Source organism: Schistocerca americana, chromosome 1 (genome assembly GCF_021461395.2).
Source record: "Schistocerca americana isolate TAMUIC-IGC-003095 chromosome 1, iqSchAmer2.1, whole genome shotgun sequence".
Taxonomy (NCBI): Eukaryota; Metazoa; Arthropoda; class Insecta; order Orthoptera; family Acrididae; genus Schistocerca; species Schistocerca americana.
Window position 1 is genome coordinate 708280962 of NC_060119.1, and position 21597 is coordinate 708302558.

Here is a 21597-nt window from a genome sequence, read left to right on the forward strand (position 1 = left end):
ACCACCGTCATTCCCGCATTCTAAAAAATCTTTTAGAAGATAGGTTATAACTGAAGAATGAATTATTTTTCTGACAGTAACATTTTAACAACTGCTCAGTTTGTCTTCCGTAACAGACACAGTTAGTATTTCCTTTACCCTCGCCAAGGCCTTCAGTTAAACAGGAAATAAAATTTTACAAAGGAAACTACATGGAATGATGCCAAAAGACATCCCCATTCGAAGGCAGGAGTCATAGCTTAAAAACAGAAAACAGAGGGTAACCTTACCTAATGACACAACTGGAATAAAACTAATTTCAGAACATTGTGTTCTCAAAATATTAGTACTTGGTCCATTTGTTTTCATAATCTGCATAAATTATATACCAAAGACACAGGAGGGCTATTCAAAAACTGAGCTGTGCTGATGTTAGAAGTATGCCAATACAAAGCCTAAGCACACCCATACAAGATACTGTTGGGGGAATAGTGGGATAGGTATCCAACTGTTTCAAAGCAAACAGTTCATTCTTATTCTTACAAAAACTCCTATTTTGCTAGTTCCACACAAATCAAAATTACTGTAAATACTATAAGTATAGACAATTGGGAACACACTAAATGCAGCTCTGTGTGTGAAATTACTACACATCCAAAGGCTAACAGAAATTGCTACAGCATATGGATAACCTAACTGGAAAGCTCAGTTCTGCCTGCTTTGCACTTAGTACCTACATCGATGTGTTGACCTACAGATTGGAATGCTAGCACATCTGTATAGGGTTCAGAAAGGAATTTCACATTATGGTGCAAAAGTATTTTACCATTATCATCCAACTGAGGCCCATCATTGGAGAAAGGCCTCCTCCACTAGGCTCCCACACATTATGGTCTTCAGTTATTTGCTTCTGTTTTGATTCTACTTGTTTTTTAAAGTCATCTATCCATCTTCCGTTACCCTGCTCTCTCAATCTTTCCTTATCTTCTGGAATGAAGTAATGAACTTCTTTGGTCCCACTATTATCAATTCTCTGGGGTCTATGTTCCATCTTCTTCAATTTCATTTTCATCACAATCATAATTTTATCTTGCACTCCAGTCCATTCCCTGTCATTTTTCCCCCCTAGTATTTTGCAACATATATCTTTCTAGCTCAGTTTTTCGAAGGTTTTTCACTCATTTAATCATCATCTTCAACTGCTCATAAGAGTAAAAACACATCAAATGATTCTATGACTTCCTTAGTAATCTGTATTATTTTATTTTTTATATAAACTTATACATTACATCTGTCTTGATATAACTCAATGTATAAACTTCATTTTCTAAGATAATGAAATTGTTGTTAATCTACTCACACACTTTCATATTCTTAAACAAGTTCTCAAAATAGTCTTCCATCCTGATGGGTCTTGTTTATTTCGATCTTCGTGTTTGTTTTTAACTGCACCTTGTGAGTTTATGATCACATGCAGTCTAAAAGTCATTTAAAACTGCCACATCCTGTTCAGTTTTTTTTTTTATTATTTAGTAAAATATAGTCAATTTAATTATTACCTACATCTGGTTCTGGCTAAGTCAATTTTCAATTTATTTTCTTCTGGACGACTATGGACATGTTATTTTCAGCAGGTTCTACTAATGAATAAATTCTGTCATATTTATGTATGATCCAGGGATAATATAATACAATAAAGTAAGTGGCTCAAAGTATGCTTTTTTGAGGATAGGACAGGCGTTTGGCTATGGCCTTGATGAAGGAACCATCCCAACACTTACCTGAAATGATTAAGGAAAACTAAAGAAAATCTAAATCAGGGTGGACGAACAGAACAAACTCTATCCTACTGAAAAGGAGGTCAATTAGGCTTGCTGAGCTTGTCTGAGATTGTAACTGTATTTTAAATGTTATATTCACTGATGATGTCTCCTGCATTGGAAGACAAAACATTATGCAGAGAAATATGCCTTGGACGATGGCCTAATGTCCATAAAATAAAAATCACCAAAAACGCAAATACCAATGTGAAAGCATGCACTGTATGACACGAATATGCTGCTATGCTCCTTTCACAAAATACAGCCTACAGAATGATTCTAGGTCTGTAAACAGGTCACTATTACCCAAATATGCCTTGATGACCTCCCCAAGTCCACCTCAAAAACGGAGTCAGCAATCCTCCATGATGAGAGAGAAGTTGAACTCAGGAAAACAACATCACATCCACAGTTTTTCACTGAGTAATTGTCCATTAGTTTTCGCTGCTTTTGCATTACCCTCTCATCCTCCTCCATTGTCAATTTATAATGGAATATCTGCTTCTCCATTTGCAGAGGTTTCCGCCACCTTAACAATGCGTGAGCACAAATTACACAATGGATTTCCATCTGAATTTTCACAGTCAAAGAAGAGTGAGAAATGGACAAATTGGATATCAGAGAAAGGCTGAATTGTTTGAAAGTAATCACAGTAACTAAGAGAAACTTAATTAGTGATTCCAGGGAAATTTGAAATATTTCATGAACAGGTCCTGCTAGCTGTGTAAACGAAGTTTCAAGTAGTTCAGCTCTTCAAGGCCTAATTATTTGGCACACAAATAGTTACATTGGTGTGATATTTAACTATCAATATTTCAGAAAGAGTCAAATGTTTTATTAAGTGAGTTGTTTAAAAATAAGAAATAAAATACACTCCTGGAAATGGAAAAAAGAACACATTGACACCGGTGTGTCAGACCCACCATACTTGCTCCGGACACTGCGAGAGGGCTGTACAAGCAATGATCACACGCACGGCACAGTGGACACACCAGGAACCGCGGTGTTGGCCGTCGGATGGCGCTAGCTGCGCAGCATTTGTGCATCGCCGCCGTCAGTGTCAGCCAGTTTGCCGTGGCATACAGAGCTCCATCGCAGTCTTTAACACTGGTAGCATGCCACGACAGCGTGGACGTGAACCGTATGTGCAGTTGACGGACTTTGAGCGAGGGCGTATAGTGGGCATGCGGGAGGCCGGGTGGACGTACCGCCGAATTGCTCAACACGTGGGGCGTGAGGTCTCCACAGTACATCGATGTTGTCGCCAGTGGTCGGCGGAAGGTGCACGTGCCCGTTGACCTGGGACCGGACCACAGCGACGCACAGATGCACGCCAAGACTATAGGATCCTACGCAGTGCCGTAGGGGACCGCACCGCCACTACTTTTACACAGATCATTTCACAAAACATTTGATCTTTTATTTTCAATGTTTTTTTTTATTTTCTTGTTTAGAATAAAACCTAGCATACATTGTATGATGTTTCTATGTTCCTGAATGCACTCCACCACGGTAGCTATTATGGAACAAGGTGTGTGAATGAATGAATCTTAGCTGGCAAAGCTCTACTTATACTCATGAGAATAGGAGATATATAAAAAGTATTTCTTTTCATCTATATTCACATTTTTTTATTATTTACTTTGACTACTGGCTTTCAGTTTCAATACACAGAGGACCTACCATCAACAGATAACTCTTTGGTACACCATCATTACAGTCGATTCCCAAATAGGTGTCACAGATGATACATTTGCAATAAATAAACGAACATGATGACTGCTTACGGCAAACAGTCCCCTTGCGCTATTCCCAAATAGGCGTTTCAAATAATATAATAAATATTTAACAGACCTTGGGAAATGAGTGCAATAACTGCTTACTGGCACACAGTCACCAAGCTCAGTTTCCAAATAGGTTTGACAAATAATATAAACATTTGACAGACATCTCAGAAATCAGCATGACAACTATGTACCACAGGATGGCCTGAGATGGTACTGTCTACTGAAACTGTTAGCCAGCGGGCAAAATAAAAAAAGTAGGAAATGACATTAGACTTAAATGAATACTATTTTCTGATTGTGTTGGTCGCTGTTCTAATCGGCAGTATGCCAAAAATATGTAAAATAAAGAGCTCTTTGAAAAAATTATTTTGAAGTTTGATAGAAATCAAGACTTGTAGTCATAAAAGACACAAAAAATGAAAAGTAGTTGTGGGTAACAGGGTATCATTTACATTCATCAACAGAATAGCTCTAATTAATCATAGGCTAATAATTATCTCTGAAAATTCAGATTAAACGATTCTGGGACATTTAGTTTGTAAGTTGTTCCATAGAGAAAAATCACAATAAATGCTGTGATGTGGAACGTTTTAACGGAACAGACACAGAACACTTATATACAACTATCTGCTAACTATCAAAAATCTTATTTCCATGGGTAGATTGTGAAAAGAGTTTTACAGCTGATACTTCACCCCTTTTTGTGCCAAAGTTAGATTCAATAATGGGTAAGGCATATCATTTAGTGTTGTACATGTGAATATCTCTTGTTACTCACAAACTTAGATGAATTGTTGATAACAAATTTTGTAAGTGAATAAATGTACTGTCAGACTGTGATTAATATTCCTAGTTACTTAGTGAGACAATTGCATGATGTACGTGGGTGAACTCCACACATTATTATAATTACTTTCCTTTGTGCCATGAATAATTTTTGCCTAAGCAAGCAGTTACCCAGGAATATTAACTCTTAAGACATCAAAGAATGAAAATGTGCATAATATGTTAACATACTGACTTCTGTATCCCCAAAGATGGCAATTATTTTTCTGGAAAAAGTAGCTGAACTTAAAATATTTCAGCATTTCTACTTTACGGTTTTCCAATTACCGAACCCAAATGTTTCAGCAGCTCTGCTATCAGTTTTGCAAGTTTAAGTTTTCACTAATATGTTCATCTAAGAATTCACAATTTTCTACCCTGTTTATTATTTCTTGCTAGTACATCATATTAACAGGTGGTGGAACGTTTCCAACAGTACAATACTGGATGAACTGCATTTTTTCAAAGTTTAAAGCTCATTTGTGCAAAACCAGTTAAGTCTCACAAAAACATCATTTACTATTTTCTATGTGCGTGCTTCAATGCTTTGTTTCACAACACTTGTATCATCTGCAAACAGAGCTAATTTTGCCTATTGATGCAAAAAATAAAATAAAAATCAGATCATTAACATAAAATGATTGAACTCTGTGAGACTCTCATTGCAATTTCTCCCCATGCCGTTAGTGTGGCATTCCTTGTTGTATTACTTGAACAGCCTAAGGTAGGTCTCTGCATATGTTTCTTAAATAGGAATTATACTACGCAGTTGCTGAACTACGTATTCCATAAAACCTAACTTAATTAATGAATTATTATGATTGACTCAATCAAATACCTTCGATAAGTCAAAGATTTTCCCAACTGGTAATGTTTACCATTCAAAGATTTTATTATTTGCTCAGTAAATGTATACATAGCCAACTCAATGCAGTGGATCTTTTGAAATCCATACCATGATTGGCTAAATATCTCAATAGCTCTGATTATATAGAGAGCAATTTTCAGCAAAAAGTTGGAATATTGCAATGGATCTGTGTAGACGATATACAAGAAAATCAGTATAGCAATACCTGAAGATACTTGTATCAAAAATGCCAGTTCGCCCAATTCACTCACTGTTTAATACTGAAGTTATACATACAAATTGGTCTCTGGTAGGTATTCATAGTCAGTCTTTTGATGTGAGTGAAATTAATATATATTTAACATTGAAAATGCAAGACCATCAACTTATCAATCAGTATAGTTTTGCATAATTGTTTGGGCTTTGTGCATCCATGTCAAAAAATGTATTAGACTACGGTATAGCCCATGTGTGCTTCTGTGTTGAACTACACTCCTGGAAATGGAAAAAAGAACACATTGACACCGGTGTGTCAGACCCACCATACTTGCTCCGGACACTGCGAGAGGGCTGTACAAGCAATGATCACACGCACGGCACAGTGGACACACCAGGAACCGCGGTGTTGGCCGTCGAATGGCGCTAGCTGCGCAGCATTTGTGCACCGCCGCCGTCAGTGTCAGCCAGTTTGCCATGGCATACAGAGCTCCATCGCAGTCTTTAACACTGGTAGCATGCCACGACAGCGTGGACGTGAACCGTATGTGCAGTTGACGGACTTTGAGCGAGGGCGTATAGTGGGCATGCGGGAGGCCGGGTGGACGTACCACCGAATTGCTCAACAAGTGGGGCGTGAGGTCTCCACAGTACATCGATGTTGTCGCCAGTGGTCGGCGGAAGGTGCACGTGCCCGTCGACCTGGGACCGGACCGCAGCAACACACGGATGCACGCCAAGACTGTAGGATCCTACGCAGTGCCGTAGGGGACCGCACCGCCACTTCCCAGCAAATTAGGGACACTGTTGCTCCTGGGGTATCGGCGAGGACCATTCGCAACCGTCTCCATGAAGCTGGGCTACGGTCCCGCACACCGTTAGGCCGTCTTCCGCTCACGCCCCAACATCGTGCAGCCCGCCTCCAGTGGTGTCGCGACAGGCGTGAATGGAGGGACGAATGGAGACGTGTCGTCTTCAGCGATGAGAGTCGCTTCTGCCTTGGTGCCAATGATGGTCGTATGCGTGTTTGGCGCCGTGCAGGTGAGCGCCACAATCAGGACTGCATACGACCGAGGCACACAGGGCCAACACCCGGCATCATGGTGTGGGGAGCGATCTCCTACACTGGCCGTACACCACTGGTGATCGTCGAGGGGACACTGAATAGTGCACGGTACATCCAAACCGTCATCGAACCCATCGTTCTACCATTCCTAGACCGGCAAGGGAACTTGCTGTTCCAACAGGACAATGCACGTCCGCATGTATCCCGTGCCACCCAACGTGCTCTAGAAGGTGTAAGTCAACTACCCTGGCCAGCAAGATCTCCGGATCTGTCCCCCATTGAGCATGTTTGGGACTAGATGAAGCGTCGTCTCACGCGGTCCGCACGTCCAGCACGAACGCTGGTCCAACTGAGGCGCCAGGTGGAAATGGCATGGCAAGCCGTTCCACAGAACTACATCCAGCATCTCTACGATCGTCTCCATGGGAGAATAGCAGCCTGCATTGCTGCGAAAGGTGGATATACACTGTACTAGTGCCGACATTGTGCCTGCTCTGTTGCCTGTGTCTATGTGCCTGTGGTTCTGTCAGTGTGATCATGTGATGTATCTGACCCCAGGAATGTGTCAATAAAGTTTCCCCTTCCTGGGACAATGAATTCACGGTGTTCTTATTTCAATTTCCAGGAGTGTAGTTAATTTGTTCATTCTTGGCAATGAGAAAGAGCTTAATGCACATAAATTGTCTAGAAAGATAGGCATACTGGCAGCCAGTAAAAACCTGAAATCATATGCAGAAACCTTCTGATTATTTTCTAAAAGCATTGCATACCAACTACAATCTTTTCACTAATTGTTTCTCGATAAGATGATCCCATGCTGAGATCCTTGAATTTTTATATTAAAACCCCACAAAATTTCAAACTTTACCAATAAAAGGAAGAACACTTAAATGCTTTTAAAGTATGAAGGCATGTTGAAAAGTAATGCCTCCAAACTTTTTATTCTATTCTGAAAATTTTTTGAAAAATGTTTGGTCATTTCGAAACTCTTTTTTCACAGCACAGCACGCTTCCCCGGCTTTTTTTTTTTTTGTTCAGTCAGCAGTCCTGGCATGAATTTGGCAGCTACCTCTTTCATTCCAAAATCTTCTATCATAATTCACTCCATTGAACTCCAAGTCAATCCCAACAGCCCCACAATTTCTTCAATGGTCCATCATTGAACTTCATCGATGATGCATGAACGTTTTCAACATTTGCGAGTGTTTGGGTCATGGAAGGATGACCAGAACAAGGTTTGTCATCAAAAGACATTTCACCATTTTTGAAACTGGAAAATCACTCAAACACTTGAGTTTTCCCCACAGCATCATACTTGTACCCTGTTTTTAACATTTAGAGTTCCTGTTCCGCTTTTGCTAAGCAAAAAGCAGAATTTCACCACCGCACGCTGTTTATGAAAATCAGCCGTTGCAAAAACAATAATCATACAAAACAGTTGTCTCTATAAGCTCTGTTGAAAGTAGTCTCAATTTTCCTCAGTGATGAAACTCGGTTTATTGAATGATCGTTCTATGTGCTCCTAGTGGCAAAATGTAGTACGGTACCGCAAAAGCTTTGCCCACAAAAGCATTAGTTAAGTTTCTTTTGTGTACTGCTCTTTTGCATATATATCCAAAATACTAAGTCTAAAAAATACATAACCACAATAGGAAAGAGACGAGTACCAACCTATTTTCAAAAAAACATATGGACTGATCGAACGCTTTAAGATGGGCCCCCAGGGCTCAAAATGTTTCATGTATTGGAATAAAAATTATAATTTTTAACTGAAGGCAGTTTTTTTATATTTGTAGGCTACAGAAAAGAAAAGAGATTCAAGTTTTGAACAGTTCTTTGCCATAAGAAATACAAACACTCAGGGTGCTGGCTTTTGAAAATTAGTGTGGGTGCTCTAAACCACAGTTCAAAAAGGTTCAAAACCAACACTTTTTTATTAGGTTCTTTTTCTGCACAAAAAGTAATCAACAATCCACATAAAATTGTTTTATTTATTTTCAAATTGCTGTGGAATTTCTAGTTCTCACTCATACAGAATGTGTTCTTACGAACAGTGGATCATTAGATGAAAATATTTTATTGAAGTGTCAAGTTTTTTTAAAGGAAAAAAAAAAAAGGGGGGGGGGCATGCATGGCAGCATTTGCACTCAATTTCTCTTGCGTCATGGTGTTGCGCAGTTGAGTTTCTAATCTTCTAAGGGCGAAGAAAGAACATTCTGCTGTACATGTAGAGAAGGAGGAGATTACTGTTTAACGTCCTGTCGACAACGAGGTCATTAGAGACAGAGCACAAGCTCAGATTAGGGAAGGAAATCGGCTGTGCCCTTTCTAAGGAACCATCCCAGCATTTGCCTGAAGCGATTTATGGAAATCATGGAAAACCTAAATCAGGATGGCCGGACGCGGGATTGAACCGTCGTCCTCCCGAATGCGAGTCCAGTGTGCTAACCACTGCACCACCTCGCTCGGTGTACATGTATAAACTAGTTTAGTTAAAGCTATCTTTATTAGTTTCATTATCTCTGGTACAAAATTTACAGACCAGTTTATTTGTAGAAAAGAAATACAACAAGTCTTCTTTACATCCAACAAAATAATTTTTGATTTACAAAATCTAACATCATATTTCTGTGCAAATTTAATATTTCTGCATCAAATTCATCTTTGCATAACTGAAATCTTTAGTTTTGGAGAGAAGAAATGTTTCTATTTTCCTTAAGGAAGTCATAGCAGCTTCAGAAAATCAGTCCTCAAAACACAGGATCACAATATCTAAAACTTCAAAATAAATTCTCTGGCAATAATCATCAAGTGAGAAACTTTTTGAATATTTGGAAGTTTCGGATCTCTGACATCAAATTTTTGGATTAGTTCCAAGAAAGAGCTCCACACTTCATCAAAACTATCATCAGTTCAAGATCACTTTACAACATCCAGGAAACTACTAATGTTGTCTGAGGCTTTTTGGAGCTGTAGAGAGGTATTTTGAAGAAAAGCATTCAAAATTTCAACTGGCTCTAAAATTTTAATATGAAGAGTTGTGAAAAAGATAAATTCAAAAGAACATAGCGAATTTAAGAAATCTTTTCCAGCAATGGATTTTTCTGAGCTTGAGTTCCTCAAAGAACAAAACTAACTGTTTGTAATTCTGGAAAATACTTTTGACGAACTCATTCTACAACAACACTGACAGCGCAAAAAGGCTGAGGAGCTACAATATGAATAAAGCTAGCACCTTGCAGAGACTCACATATTGCTCATCACCTGGGGGACTGGCATTAAAAAAAAAAAAAAAAAAAAAAAAAAAAAACAACAACAGTCCTTTTTTCACACTTGAAAGACAGTCGCTCATCATGATTTAATTTTGCATTGCCTCTTGGGTCACATGGTTCAAAGAATGCGCCAAACAGTGAACATGCAGCTCAATTTCTCTGACTTTGGATTGCAACCTAGAAAAACCACTGGTCATATTTTACACTCCATCAGTAGCAATACTTCTGCATAACTTGATATCTAGAGAAAAATGAGTGGGTACATCCTTCAAAACTATCAACAATATTGCAACTGTAGTTGATTCATTATTATAGAAACCAAAAATTAATACATTAATTTGAAAATTATTGCCACTGACACATAGAAAGCACACAGGAAATTCCTCATGTTCACATATGTCACTAGTTTCATCCACAATCGTTGAATGGTATTGAGAATATTTTACAAACTTTATCAATGTGTATAACATTTTGCTAGCCATAAGAGAACCTACTTCATTCATTATGTCATATAAAAGCCATCTGTATTTTGTATGCCAATGACAAGAGTGCAAATCGCAGTTATCTTCAGCAACCACAAACATTAATGTATGTCTGTCAGCAACTAACTGAATATGTCATAGACGCATCACTTTTCTTCACCAATGATGGAACCATAGATTTATGTATTACAAAACCCTACAACAAAAAGTAAACTCAGCAAAATGTGGGTATTATGTTACGCAATAAAAAATGTAAACTAAATCTTAAGGCAGCCATACATATAACTGCATGCTTGACAATCACGCTTGTGGAAGTGTGGTTGAGAGTGTGGAAGATAAATGTGTGCAAACATCAGAACTGTACAAGCAGCTTGATGCTTCATCGTATTTCGATTATGCACGCTTGTGCAAGCGGTCAAGCGTGTGTAAGCTTGAGTGGGTGTGTACCAAAAATAGGGAGGCTTTTGGAAGCATTTGCCAATGGTCTGGCTTAATTTAATTCTCATTTGGTTCTTTTAAAATACATTCTTTACGAAGGTTGTACTGTATTGTCGGTCAAGTCAAAGAAAATCAACAGTACTGTGAGATACTGTTTGTTCACGATAACTTGACGTTTGGCGCCAGGACTGTCGGGAACGGATGTACCAACGCGTTATGGATGCGAGAGGTGAGGGGTATGAGTGGAAAGCAGCGTCGCCTGTTTGCAGCTGTGCTGGCATCACTACACGCGTTTTGCGCTTAACGCAAAATGGGACGCGGCACTCGCGAATTACTGCCCGCTTACGTGACAATTCCGTCGGATCGGAAATCAACAAATTTGTTGACATATTCATGCCGAGAGGTTTACCTACAACTTATGTATTATTTATTTATCCCAAATAATGACAAAGTAAGTAGATGACTGTACAACTTACGACACTATAAACCGAAAGTCATAATCTGAGTTTTGGAATCTGTCTGCACACTGTATTTATTAAAGACAGCACAGCAGTAACGTTTACACAGTGCAATTAACTGCGATTGAAAGAAATGTCAAAATGAAGTTCGATAAAGATCACTGTCATTCGTGTTTGATTCAATATCATCACCATCATCGTTGCTTGAGGGCGTGGTATTGATATTAACTTAATCGATGACCATTCCCATCATTCCATCTCGTGTCCAATGCTGTTTGCTTCAGCTTGTGCACTTTCCTGGAGTAACCTTGCCAACTCTGTGCGGTAACTGAAAGGAAAACATCATTAACAAGATTCTGCAATCTTTCCTTTGGCATGTCACCAGTGACACTGTTCTCCCTGAAATTATGGTGTGTGTGTGTGTGTGTGTGTGTGAGAGAGAGAGAGAGAGAGAGAGAGAGAGTGTTTTCCCCTATGCCAATTCTATCGGATTTACATCGCAGTTATAGGGCGGTAAACGGACCATTTTATGGCCTTTGCTCTCAGCGGTTTGTTTTCCTTTTATCTTTATCCTGAAATCATATTTATGAGGCATTTTGTCGAACTCCTTGCCACATTATCCAAACAATCACAGAACTGGGTAGAATATTACGAACGGCCGTACCTGCAACACCCCCCCCCCCCCCCCCCCCTACACACCTACATCCACTAGTTTAGTCAAATTTAAGAACTTTGTAAAGTAGTGAACAGTTTCTTGCATGAAACTTCCTGGCAAACTAAAACTGTGAGCCAGATCGGGTTCCCAAGTTCGAGTCCCGATCTCCACTGCAGGGTGAAGATTAGTTCAGGTTTCTTGCATACTGCTCAGCCCCGGATCTACGATATTTCCGAAACGGGGCAAAAACTTCATAGTGGAGCTCCCCAACCCCCCACCCGAGCGGTTGAGAAAGGACCTCAAAATCTGTTTTAACTCTATTTTTCAGAATTTTTTTAGATGCTTCTTTCTAAAGAGTTTGATATACAAAGTGTACAACTTTGCTTCCGCCGGTTTTTCCCCAACATTTGAGGCTTTAATGAAACACATTGGTTACACATGTATCATTCAAAGTTATCTGCCATCGCTGCCCACTACTTTCTCCCATCTTTCGGGCAGTGTACGAATCCCGCGTCGAAAAAATTGTTAATCTTCTGAAGCGATCCACGAATCGATCCAATTTGTGACTTCTTCATAAGATCGAAGTGTTGGTCAGCCAGGCCATGCTCCATTGATCTAAACAGAAGATAGTCAGAAGGAGCAATGCCTGGAGTATACTGCGGGTGGGGTAGGACTTCCCATTTTAACGTTTCCAAGTACGTTTTGACTTCTTTGGGAACGTGGAGTCGAGCGTTGTTGTGCTGCAAAATCACTTTATCGTGCCTCTCGCTGTATTGTGGGCGTTTGTCTTTTAATGCTCTGCTCAAACGCATTAATTGCATAACGAGCGCCTGTGATTGCTTCACTTGGTTGTAACACCTCTTAGTACAAGACGCCGAGCTGGTCCCACCAAATGCAGAGCATGATCTTGGAGCCGTGAATATTCGGTTTGGCCGTCGACGTGGAAGCATGGCCGGATTATTCCCATGATTTTTTGCGTTTAGGGTTATCGTAATGAACCCACTTTTCGTACCCGGTCACAATTCGATGCAGAAATCCCTTCCGTTTTTGCCTCTGACGCAACTGTTCACGAACACACAAACATCGTACGTCTCTAGGTTTCAGCTCACACGGGACCCGTTCCTTCTTTATGAATCATGCCCACAGCCTTGAGACGTTTTGAAATGGCTTGCTGTGTCACTCCCACTAAACGTGTCAATTCTTTTTGAGTTTGAAGCGAGTCTTCACTCAGCAATGTCTCCAATTCTTCATCTTCGAAAACATTCTCTCTTCCACCACCGTGCCGGTCTACGACGTTAAAACCACCGTTCTTGAAGCGTTGAAACCACTCACGACACGTCCTTCCACTAATAGCGTCCTTGCCATACGTACTTGAGAGCATTGGATGAGACTCAGCCGCTGTTTTCTGCATATTGAAACAAAACAGTAACACCTCCCGTAAATGACGAGAATTAGGCTCGTAAACTGGCATTTTCAATCAAGATCAACTTCATGATGCAGACACAAATCGACTAATGCTTGAATGAGGTTATGTTGACCGAGATCCAAGGTAACTGCCTGACGTCTGCGATCTGTTTCTTTCGAGCGCTACTTACCGTTGTCGCCACCTATCGGGAAACAAAGTTGTACAACTTTTATAAAACGTATACGTTCGAGGAAATGTAAGAATTTATTCTTAAGTGTGTGAAGTGCAGTGCCACGCCTCTTCACACAGCATTCTATCGCACGTCAATGTATTTCGCTCTGTGGAATTCAACCGTATATATTTTGTAATGGAAGCTATCAAACCTACATTCAGGACAGTGGAAACTAAAATGTCTTGTTGTGACTATCCTGCTCCCAGTCGGCTGGTTTGACATCCTACTCCTATTTTAAATAATAATAATAATACTGGGTGATGGAATTATTTGTGACCGGGAGAATAAGAACGCTACAGAAAATTTGCACTCTTTATTGCCTATTAGCTAATAACTTTCTCTTTTGTGTGACATAAAATTAAACATAGGAAACATAAAATCAGTAAAGACAAGAGACTAACAATACAGTACACATCTCTTCAATCCTTAGGTCCCAGCATTTCTTTCCCTCTATTCTTGCTACAGCTTTACACGACGTGCTTTCCTCTCTGCGAAACAATCTATTATCTCATCAAAGTTGGTCAAACGTTTTGTTACATGAAAATGTATGAAAATACAGGTTGCCTCTTACCGTAAATAAGACACGTCAAATTGCAGACAGGCGCAATTAAAAGACACTCCGGCCCGAGATGTTGGAGTTGGCGATCGTGTGTGTGTGTGTGTGTGTGTGTGTGTGTGTGTGTGTGTGTGTGTTTGTTAATTGTGCTTTTCTGCAACTTCACGTGTCGTCTTTACGGTACGTAGCGGTCTGACTGTTCCTACATTGTTGATAACCCTACTGGGAGTGTCCACTGTTTGAAAAATCAAAGTGTCGTTGGCTAATACTGAGAAAGTTGTTAATACGAATAGTGGCCACGAATGGTGTGGTTTCTCGATGTGATTACATCTATTTTGTCACTGTGTACTAGATAGAACGAAATAGGCCTTCCTAATATCGCGACAGTTGTAACATGCGCCATATAAGCCAGACTGTTTTGGCACTGTCATATTTATGTAAATGAGGTACGTAAAATTGACGAATGATACACATAATTCACGACGTACCAATATCAAATGTCTATTAGGACCACTAAAAGCAAAAACTTGTGTCAGTGAGTAGTTTCACATTTCACTCATACGCTCCAGTTTCTCAAGCAAGAGATCGAAAAGTAGTAGTAGGAAATCTTAACATAAATTTGAAATCGTCATATTCTTTCAAATAAATTGTGTGATGTCCCCGTTTTTTCTCCGTTCTCGTTCTAGCAGACAATCTTGTCATCATTAATAAGGTAACTATCCCTGTCATTGACAAAACTTATTCTCTGGTTCCCTTCACTAACCCTACCAGAATCAGAAGTTCAGTTATCCCCCGTTTATTCTCCGGTTAGGCGTTTTCTGCACTATTCCGAGAATAGAACGTAAGGGGAGGAAACCACATCAGGAGGTTCAAAAAATCCGACTTTTTATTGCATAAATCGTTAGCTTAATTATCCAATAATACGCTGTCAAAATTTCAAAGCGAAATTCGCATTCGTTTAGATGTTATGAGCATAGAACCGAGTGCACATCAGGTACAGCGAATGTTTCGATCACGTCCAGAAGAGAATGGGGACTCGACTTCGAAAAACTAAAAAGTCAATACTGAAAAAGTTCAGCACTTATTATGGATTAACAGCAACTGGAGCGAATAGCAGAAACGAATAGCCCTTGGAATGGAACATGAACCGCGCCCTACTCCATTGCATCCCTACGTAAAGCAGGAAATTCTTCCAATATATGAAAATTTATCAAGGGGTGAATTACTGGAGAGATGTTTAGGTGGCTACACACAAAATGCGAAGGAAAATTTTAATTCCACTATTTGGCGGTTAGCTCCTAAACACCTGCACTCCGGACTACAAGTCGTTCAATTGACATTGTATTTACCAGCGGGCTTATTCAATGAGGGAAATTCATTCTTTCTGATGGTCAGGAACGAGGCAGGAATTGTAGTAGGCACGCAAAGATTCAGTTATGCCAAATATACGGAAAACCAGGGCGTGAACCGGCAGAATCGACGTAGTTCATTGGCATCGGAGGAGGTCGGAAAGCAATGCTGCAAGGGCAAAACAGAGCCAATGAGGGAGAAGAAGGATATGTTGCTGGACATTTTACATTATTATTAACTTCCTTGAATTTCTAGTTTCCGAGAATTTATTTTTCAAACGCGTTGATCTCGAAATTACTTTTTTCATTATGAAAATTGATAGTGTGATTCTTCATAAAATTTCTAATTATACGAACCAACTTGTGAGATGATATCATGATTTTAAGGATTTCTTTTTTGCATAATAAGAGAAAAATTGTGAAAATCTAAGTATATTGTTCCAATGCCTGCAAAATTTTTAATTTTCATTATTTTCACCTGGACTGAGGTTCATATTCTTAGAAAATGAGTTATTAATGTAAAATCGAAACCTTTCTGATTTCAGATGAAAATCGGAATAGCTCCATTGCTATTGTTCGAAATATGAATGAAATAATGTCAAACTTTAATTAAATTCTAATCCATTCTTCAGAGTCAAAAAATCAGTGTCAAATAGCCTCCTAATGTAGTTTCCCCCCTTAAAGCGGCTGCTAACTGGGGACTATACAACTGGTAGTGTAGCGATCTGGCAAAATTTTTCTGTCAAAATTTCATCTTCTTGGATACACCGAGAAGATAATATGTGATCCTTCTTACCTGTTACTCCAGTTACTCGTTTATTTTCGCTCTGGTGGTCTGCATCTATGGATTTCTCTAATAATTGACTGGCATTCACCTTTCGGGTTTGACTCAGGTCGTATAGCCCCTTCACCTTTTGTCCCAGAATCAACTTAAGATTCGTTCAGAAATCAACTTAGAATGTGTTCAAAACTGTAAGTACTTACCGAATTTGTCATTTTGTGAAGTTTTTCTCAAATGTACAGAAGTTGTGTGTGTTCGGTACCTATGTGAAAATGCCATTGTCGAAACTGAGAACGGCACAAAGACAGATGGGTCGAAACAAATGTACCATTAGATCCCTCTAACACACATAGTTGGCACCACCAATCAAGAAAGTGCGAAATGAGTTTACCAATGAATTTCTGTCATCAAAGGAGAAAGCAGAATGAGAGTATAGGCGCCATTAAATTTTAGCTGATTTCTGAATGTTACCGTAAACATAAATGCATCACTTCTATGATGAAGGTAGTACGCAGTGCTTGCAAAAATCGAAGAGTAATTAAAAGACAGTCTCTTGGTGGGATGCCGCGCCACACTTTTGTTTCCTGTTATCGAACATTTGATTATACAATAGACGAGAGATGTTCGAAATTTGCGTACACTGATTTTAATTAAGTAAATATTGTTTCTTGGAAACATCAATATGTACTCCTCTACCCTTTTTTCCTACTTTTTCATTTTTATGTTTCGTCACGATTTTTATTCATTAATAATAACGCAACGGCGGCGGCTACTGCCTCGGGTTTTAAGAATACCTGCAACAAGTACTTGCAACAGTTCAGCGGCTTGAAGCAGAAATCTTGAGCAAGTTTTTGCTTTAACATAAACACCTCAGCAAGTGCTTATGGAAGTTAATTGATAGTGGGCAGAAGCCTTTCGTAATACTTCGCCTCTACGGGCGGCTTGACGTTGGCAGTGCTCGGAGACAAATTAATTCCTTTCGAGTTGTGCCGATTTTCTCCGCTTATGACAGCACTAGCGCAATCGTCAAGTTATCGTGGGCAAAAAAAGTAATTTCCATAGCGTGTCTACCGCGAATAGTTAACATGGGAATAATGTTTAGGTTTATAAGTACTCTTTACTCCACATTTAATATACTATCTTTTTTTCCGTAACTCAAGGCAAAAGGTTGCCAAAGCCAGCGCATCGTCTGAGCTAGCCATTTTCTGATAAACAAACTAATGCCTGAATAAGACTGCTTGAGCCTGTGTTGTTGTTGTGGTCTTCAGTCCTGAGACTGGTTTGATGCAGCTCTCAATGCTACTCTATCTTGTGCAAGCTTCTTCATCTCCCAGTACCTACTGCGGCCTACATCCTTCTGAATCTGCTTGGTGTATTCATTCTTGGTCTCCCTCTTCGATTTTTACCCTCCAATACTAAATTGGTGATCCCTCGATGTCTCAGAACATGTCCTACCAATCGATCCTTTCTTCTAGTCAAGTTGTGCCACAAACTCCTCTTCTCCCCAATTCTATTCAATACCTCCTCATTAGTTATGTGATCTACCCATCTAATCCTTCAGCATTCTTCTGTAGCACCACATTTCGAAAGCTTCTATTCTCTTCTTGTCTAAACTATTTATCGTCGACGTTTCACTTCCATACATGGCTACACTCCACACAAATACTTTCAGAAACGACTTCCTGACATTTAAATCTATACTCTATGTTAACAAATATTTCTTCTTCAGAAATGCTTTCCTTGCCATTGCCAGTCTACCGTGTGTAGACGCCAGAAATTTGTGCATCCTTGCTCATGCACGCTGTTACGTGTGTGGCCGCCTTAATTGCTCCACAAAGAATGCTACGGAGTGGGTGAAGATTTATTAATACAAAGCAGCCAGTTTAAATCTCTGTCAGCCGCTGACCGTATGGCGGAATGTTCAAAGCATTTCATAATGTTTCCGTGAGAGGACGCTGAGCGGTTATCACATTTTTCTGGAAGAGTGAGCAACACTTTAGTCGAGACGGTGTAAAACGATCCCTTACCGCTTGCAGCATTGTTGCCAGCTTTCAACTGCTAATGGCTACAGCCGAAAATAGTAGCCATATACGGAGCCGTCACAGCAATGTGGCGTTGCCACAGAGTAATTAACAAAATCGCGTTACGTTGAGGCTGGAATCGCGTTACGTTGAGGCAGGCCCGCAAAGGTCCCACACCCAGCCCACTGTAGCTGTCAGGCATCAACTTATACGCTGACTCAAAAATGCTCAGACGTATGGGCCAATACGAAAGCACGATGTCAAAACTGAAATAACTGACAGACTGGAATTTCTCCCCAACTTTTCTGTTTTAATTTTGTGTTGGTACTGGGAGCCCCAGAAAAATTAGAGGAAGCACCCACAGAGTCGGCATCCCAGCAAACATTAACCTACAAAACGCTCTCTTTTCTATGGTGAGAACACGTTCATGAGCATGAAGGGAAATCTCGAGAATAACAAAATTGGAACTGATACTTGTTCCTCTGTGCCACAAAACCAACTCCGTCCATGTGAGGTGCAGCTATGCATGCCATATCATTACTAGCTACCGACTCAGTGAACTGAGACTTAAGGAATTACTGGAATAAGGAAACGACTCATACTGATATCTGGGTATTAATAATTTGTAAGGATATGAAATGTAATTCTTTCATAGGCCAGATGTAGGTAAAACGGCTGCTAGACTTTGTGTAATTGGTAGGATACTGGGAAAACATAGCACGGCTACAAAAGAGACTGCTTACAAAACACTCATGTAACACAGCCTAGAATATTGCTCATAATAATAATAATAATAATAATGTAACATTGAAAAATAGGTAATAAAGCAGGCCTTAGATACACAACCGTGTAGAACCATAGTGCCTAAATCAATATGTCTCTGTTACAGAGGGCATTCCATAAACATATAATATTCACAAGTCCTTAAACTAACCACTATGGAACAATAACAAAAAATACGAACATGTAAAATCCAGTTTAGTAGTAAGGGCAACAACTCACCAAATTGTAGAGGTTCTGAGTCGTGAACACACACACACACACACACACACACACACACACACAGCACACACCTATGCACCTACCTGATACCTTCTACATACAGGATGTTTCAAAACTCAACAGCAAAACTTCAGGAATGGATTCCTCATATTAGAAGGAAAAAAAAGGTTACATCAGTATGGGTCCTGAAATGCAAAGTTACCTATTTATTTGACCATCAATTTTGACAGACTGCACTATACATCTGTAACAACAGCTAGTATACACTCTGGTTACATATCAGAGGAAATATTCGAAGTAATCTCCTCCTGTCTGAACACAGGACTCTGTTCATCATCTCATTGAATTCTATATGCGATCATAAGTTCTTGGTTCAGTTCACACTGTCTGAGAAGTCACACAAAGATTAGGTTCATCCACAACAGCAGTTGAATACATAAGAGACTTTCTGTGTCCCCACAGGTGAAAGTCCAGAGGGTTTAAGTCAGTTGAACAGGGTGGCCAAGCAATTGGTCCATCTCTACCTATCCAGCACTCAGGAAAATGTGCATTCAGATGCCTCCAGGCACATAGACTGAAATGCGTGAATGAAACGTTGTGCATGAAATACATTTGTCGACAGGATCCAAGTGGCATGTCTTCTAAGTACTCAGGAAACACAGTACATAAGAAATCTGTGTAGTTAGGTCCAATAAGTCTCCCTGGGGTGTCACATCATCCCAACAAGGAATTGTCAACAATGGCTGTCCATACGTTAATGGGGAACTTCTGCTGGAGAGACGACTGGAAGTTGTATGGCGATTTGAGTCCGCCCACATTTGCTGGTTATGCAAATTCTGGAGTCCAGCCCTTATGAATGTCAGCGAGTAAAGCAACAGCTGCAAAGTTGGGCATCATAATACTTTGCTGCAGAAACCATTGGCAGAACGTTACCTTTGGAGTATAATCTGCAGAAGACAAGACTTGTACATGCTGCAGATGGTATGGATGGAGCATATTTTCACATAAATATCACCAGTTTGTCATGTGCAGCACATTCCTCTACAAGCCTAACCACCTTGTACTGATCCCAGGACTTTCCTCCACAGCATTGAGTAGATCTTCCTCATCCTCTGGCATTTTACATCTAAGCCGAGCCCCATTGTCTGTGGACACGTGAAACTCCCTTGTTCACAGAGGCCAAGATCATCAAATGTCTTTCGGTCTGGTAATCTGCACAATGGGTAGCATTCCTGGTACAAGTGACATGTCTTTATGCATTGTCATCTGCCAAACCATACATGCAATGCATGGTCACCAGCTCTTGGTTGGTTTATATTTCTTGAATGTATACCACAGGCTATCACAAACCTACCCATATGCACTTTGCAAAGGGCTGCAGATACATTTAAAGCCTACTACTTATGAATCACTTCAGAGCATACTGCAAACCGCAATTGCTAACTACAGAACACCTACATATTTAACTAGTGATAACTGTACTTCGTCTGCATTGGATATTCAGGCCCATACCACATTGGTTCACAACTTGTTTAATTGTGTAACACTTGTAAGTGGCATCACACATTTTCCTGTGGCAAACAGCATTTGTCAACACGCATTGCGTAACAGTAACATGCTCAAATAAGTTGGTAACTATGCAGTTCTGGGCCCATATTGACATAGTCATTTTTATTTTTCTTCTTCTCCTTTTTATATAAGGAATCCATTCTTGAAGTTTTGCCATCGAGTTTTGAAACACCCTGCATTTATACTGTTGAATTCATTTGATTTTGTGATATTCTGTCTCAATGAACTTTGAACTGGTTTGTTGCAATACATGTATTCTGCCTTTTTCAAAAGATATCTGGAGACTGATTTTTTCTGCACCATCTATAAAGAATTTAATCTGATTCTGGGCTCATCGAATGTTGTGAGTGAAGGCTGCTGAATTGTCTGCAAATGTGAAGCAATCTATAGATAACTTACCTCTGTCTAAAATGTCTGACTGTTGATGATTGTTTTCTGTTTGTGTAATTTATGAAGGTAACCTCAAAAGTAAGGTCTCCTATTTTTTTGTATGTACATAGACCTGTTTATTTCTACATTGGCTTACATCAGTTTACAGCTTGAACGTTTAGCTATTTTTCAACATAATCACCATTTCTGTCGATGCATTTTTGTAGACACTGTGGCAGTTGTTGTATGTCCATGTCATACCAACTCACTGCCATGCTGTTCAGAATGTTATGAACCTCTTCTTTCACCTCGTCGTCAGAGCTGAATCGCTTTCCGGCTAAATGTTCTTTTAACCTAGGGAACAGGTGATAATCACTTGGTGCCAAGTCAGGACTATAGGGTGGATGGTGATTATGTTCCACTGAAACTGTTGCAGGAGAGAAATGGTTCGCCAAGCGATGTGTGGGC

The 21597-nt window shown here is 39.8% G+C and overlaps 1 protein-coding gene across 7 annotated transcripts in view; it reads right to left on the reverse strand.

Moving 5' to 3' along the window:
- The window catches only part of LOC124609918 (sex determination protein fruitless-like), a 458799-nt gene that overhangs the window by 280591 nt on the left and 156611 nt on the right, over nucleotides 1-21597 (reverse strand). The window lies entirely within an intron of this gene.